Source organism: Piliocolobus tephrosceles, chromosome 9 (assembly GCF_002776525.5).
Source record: "Piliocolobus tephrosceles isolate RC106 chromosome 9, ASM277652v3, whole genome shotgun sequence".
In the NCBI taxonomy this organism is placed as follows: Eukaryota; Metazoa; Chordata; class Mammalia; order Primates; family Cercopithecidae; genus Piliocolobus; species Piliocolobus tephrosceles.
The window spans coordinates 55,953,551-55,958,398 of record NC_045442.1 but is presented as its reverse complement, the minus strand read 5'-3'; the positions used below and the strand labels follow the sequence as shown (position 1 = coordinate 55,958,398).

At 42.0% G+C, this 4,848-nt stretch overlaps 1 pseudogene; it reads right to left on the bottom strand.

The window, feature by feature from the left end:
• Positions 1 to 690: 690 nt before the first annotated feature.
• LOC111521944 lies at positions 691 to 1,461 on the bottom strand (annotated as a pseudogene).
• Positions 1,462 to 4,848: the final 3,387 nt, after the last annotated feature.

The window sequence follows — 4,848 nt, the reverse complement described above, 5'->3', positions numbered from 1 at the left end:
CAAGGAACTGATCCCATCATGGTATGAGGAATGGCTTATTTTCTGATGACCACATGTGGGACTATTTCAACTGCCACAAGAAACCCTAGAAGGGTTATTGTTTTGTATTATTTATATATACTATACTTTTTAAATAAAAGTAAATGTAACACATAACTAAATTCAGGATTGATCCCAAACTTCTAGAGCCAGGTCCTCTAGGGTCAGGGAGGAAACAGTTGTCACATCACCATGCAGGTTACATTCATCTTCCACTGGAATGACTAGAGCCCCCAGGCAGAGGCCTGACTGCAGAAGAGCAGAGGACTGGCTCCTGGGGACAGACAGGCTCTGTTGCTTCTCCTCATTGGTCATGGTTAGCATGATTCCTCCCCACAAGTCCTCAGTAAACAAAGAGCTCGCAAAAACCCAAGTTACTACCTTTAAACTCTGTTGGATAAGGGGAGCTTTTCCACAGCTTGGACTGAGAACCTATGCTCTAGAAGTGCTATTCTAACTAGATTGTAGGAAGGGAGTGGGTGCAGAAGACAAAATGGCTAAAATGAAAATGGGAGCCACCGGTCCCCATCTGCAGCTATAACTCAAGATGTCTACAGATGTGGTCCGTGTGACATGTGCAGGTGGGAGGGGCAGAGGGACAAGACTGGGCAGGGAGGGTGCTCCTGGGGACAATATCCTCCCCACTGGCCTTCACTTCTTGGCCTTGCCCTGGCCGGCCACAGCTTCCATGGCTTGCGCACCGTCTCTTCATCCCCCAGGAACTGCATGGGCTTGACAATCTTCAAGTTCTTGTCCAATTCATAGACAATGGGAATACCAGTCAGCAGGTTCAGCGCCATGATAGCCTCTTCAGAGAGACCCTCTAGGCGCTTGACAATGCCCCAGAGGCTGTTGCCATGGGCTGCAATCAGTACACGTTTCCCCTCCTTGATCTGGGGAACTATTTCTTCATTCCAGAAGGGCAGAGCTCTGGCAATAGTGTCCTTCAGACTCTCACAGGAGGGTAGCTGATCTTCCGTGAGGTCTGCATACCTGCGATCCTTACTGATGTTGCTGTACAAAGGGTGGTCGGGCTCCATCGGAGGTGGTGGGACATCATAGGAGCACCTCCAGGTCTTCACCTGGGCCTCACCATACTTTGCAGCAGTTTCTGCTTTATTGAGACCGGTTAGACCCCCATAGTGCCGCTCATTGAGGCGCCAAGTCCTCACCACGGGCAGCCACATCTGATCAATGGCATCTAGCACTGTCCAGAGGGTCCGAATAGCTGTCTTCTGTACTGAGGTGAAGCAGACGTCAAACTCATAGCCAGCATCTCGCAGCGCCTGCCCGCCGCGCTTCGCCTCCTCGTGGCCCGTGGCCGGCCGGGCCCAGGTCGGCGTAGTACCAGCCGCTGAAGCGGTTCTCCAGGTTCCATGCGCTCTCGCGGTGCCGGATCAGCACCAGTTTGTAGGCGGCCATGGCGACGGGCTGAGGATGCGGCACCGACTGCGGTTCACAGATTCCGGAGTCGAGCTGCAGAAATTATTTACGCTGTCCTTCTCTTTTTCTCTAAGACTCTGTGATTTTTCTCACTAGTGACAAAAGGAATAACCTCTGGTGAGAATGAAATGATGAAGGGTCTTTGAAATTCTCTATTCTCTGAACACAGTGAATGTGAATGAAAGATCTCAGGAAGAGTTTTCAAAAGGCTTATTGCTCAATCACCAGCCTTTGTGAGGAGTTGTGGATTGACTGCTGTCTGCAATAAGGTCACCAGAAACTGCCATAGCTCTCAAGGCAAGCACATGCTGATAATGACAAGCTGCTGAGACTCAAAGCTATGTTTTAGCCCCAACCCCACCACAGACTCACCACGAAGCTCTTTGATTTCCAGACGGAGCTTTCATGAGGACACACCACACTTAACTAAACCCTTGACCTAACAGACCTATACTGAAGATGAAACCCCCAAGGTAGCCAAGGGATTTGGTATTTTAGTCATGCTCTTTCATACCTTAGTACTTTTAAGGTAAGCTGACACAGAGGTGGCCATGAAATGGTTAAATAACAAAATCCCTGACTTCTGTAGTCAGTGAGAAATATCCTAGAGAGAGTGTCATAGGGTCAAAAGCCTCTTTGCAAAAAGGAAAACATTTCAAGTCACAGATTCATTCTTTTATTTCTATTCATTCATTCATTTTCTTCAACAAACATTTAGGAAGCTCCTACTGTTTGCCAATAACTCAACAGAGCTCTGGAGAAAGAGACAAATTCAATGTGGCCTTTTGACTAGCGAGAATTCCCCCACACTTCTGATAACAGACAAGCCCTTCCTCAGCACCACAGGTTAGCCAACCACAGTATTCCATCCCTCTGGCCTCAGTCAGAACCTTTCCTCCAGGAATTTTCCTCTGGAACTATCAGGAAGGACTCCCACTTATCCCTGGAGATGCAATTTTGGAAACCTAGTACCCGTGGGGACGCCATTTTGGAAACCTATCTATCTTAGAGGAACAGTGCCTACAGGAGTGAAGCCACCACACAGATGGAAACACAGGAGGAAGGAAGGGAAACAGAGAGGAAAAAGGAGGAGTAAGAAGAAAGAAGGGGGAAGGGAAAAGAAGATAAGAAGGATAACACTCAGCATTGTTTGCTTGGATCCAGTCCTGCCACAAGCCAATACCACCACCACCCTTTTTTTAAAATCAATTTTGTGACCCTGAGGCAATAATTCTTGCCCTCCTCCTATGCATACTTTTCACTACAATGATTTGAACTACCTGAAACTGAGAACATTTAGATACAAATCAGAGAATTTGAGATCAATTTAGTAGCACAGCAACCACACACATAAAGAATTTGCAAAAAAATGACGAAGCATAAATACAATACACTGTCATGGTACAAAAAAGAAAGATCAACTCAGCTTCGATACTTTATAGTTCATCAGCCAGAGGTCAGCTTATTCTTGTTTTTTAAGGGACGTGGCCTATAACTACATCACAGAAAAAACAAACACGTAGGCGTCCTCTTAAGAAAGGCCTTGTGACACTGGAGGTAAGTTTGGAAGAATATCAATCTGTCAACCTGAGGAATTGGGAAAGATGCAAGTAGATAAAAACAGAACTGTGGTCCAACAGATGTGGTATATTTGGTATGGTAGATTAGATACATCTACAAATTCTTTGCTGCCCCTCCTAGTAAGAGGCATGGCCTGATTCCTCTCTCCTTAAAAATACACTGACATTTAGCGACATTTTATTAAATCTGTACCCTTTCATACCCATCCTTTTCATGTGGTGAAATGAAAAATACAGCACTTCTGCTGTCTCAGCACATTTTCAAGATATTCTAAGAAATGTCTTGAAAAATCTATAAAAACAGAAAGTAAATTAGTGGTTGCCTAGGGTTAGGGGTTAGAAATGGGAGTGATTGCAAATGGATGTGAGATTTCTGTTTGGGGTGATGGAAATGTTCTAAAATTAGGTTGTGGGAATGGTTGCACAACTCTGAGAATATACTAAAAAAACACTGAATTATATACTTTAAATAGGTAAATTTTATGACATGTGAATTACATTTCAATACAGCTATTAAAAACTTAGATGAAATGGACAAATTCCTTGAAAAACACAATTTAACAAAACTAATACAGAAGGAAATAGAAAATCTGAATGAAATTAAATATCAATGAAATTGAATCCTTCATTTAAAAATCCTTCCCACAAAGTAAATTTCAAATCAAAATGGCTTCAATGATGAATTCTGAACATTTAAGTAAAAAATAATACCAATCTTGCAGAAAACTTTTTCAGAGACTTGAAAAGAAGAGGGTATCATTTCCAACTAATTTTATAAGATCAGCATAACCTCGAAGCTTCCTTCTATTCCAAGATTACTGAGAGTTCATAAAGAAGTATTAAATTTTATGTAAAAATTTTTCTGTATCTATTGAGATGATTTTATATATATATATATTTCTCCTTTATATAAAAAGGATAATATGAGCAAGTGGAATTTATGCCAGGAGTGCAATCTTGGGATAAGCATAAAAAGGACAAATTGTAAAAGATTGTTAAATTATACTTCACTAAAATTAAGAATTTCTGTTCATCAAAAGATACCGTTCAGAGAAGGAAAAGACAAACCACTGACTGAGAGAAGGTATTTGCCATCATCCAGTGGTGTACCAAGGGCAAGGTAATGGGAAAGTCTGCTTTGCATGCAGACAGTAAAAGGGTTTATTGTTTGACAATGTAAAAGCAATACTGAAACTCACTGAAAGTCAATCTGCACTTGATTATTATCATGCACTGGAAATTCTAAACATTGTCATAATAAAATATTCATCTAGAAAAAAATATCTTTTATTAGTTTAAGTTCTAAATGAAAGTATGATCTACAGATCTGGAGTAATTCAAGATCTTTTCAGAGAGTCCATGGAGTCAGAATATTTTCATAACTAAAATATTGTTTTCCTTTTTCATTGTGTTGACTGTGTGAGCTGATGGTTTAAAACAATGGTGACTAAATCTACTTGTTCCTTAGCAGGAAGCAAGGCAGTGGCACAGATTAGACTAGTACACAATGTATTCTTCACCACTACACACTAACAGTTAACAACAATAAGAAAAACCTAGTTTTACTTAAGAAATACATCTAATGAAGCAGTAAACATTTTATTATCATTTAACTTTTTATGGCCAGGCATGGTGGCTCATGCCTATAATCCCAGCACTTTGGGAGGCCAAGGCGGGCGGATCACCTGAGGTTGGGAGTTCAAGACCAGCCTGACCAACATGGAGAAACCCCGTCTCTACTAAAAGTACCAAATTAGCTGGGTGTGGTGGCACATGCCTGTAATCC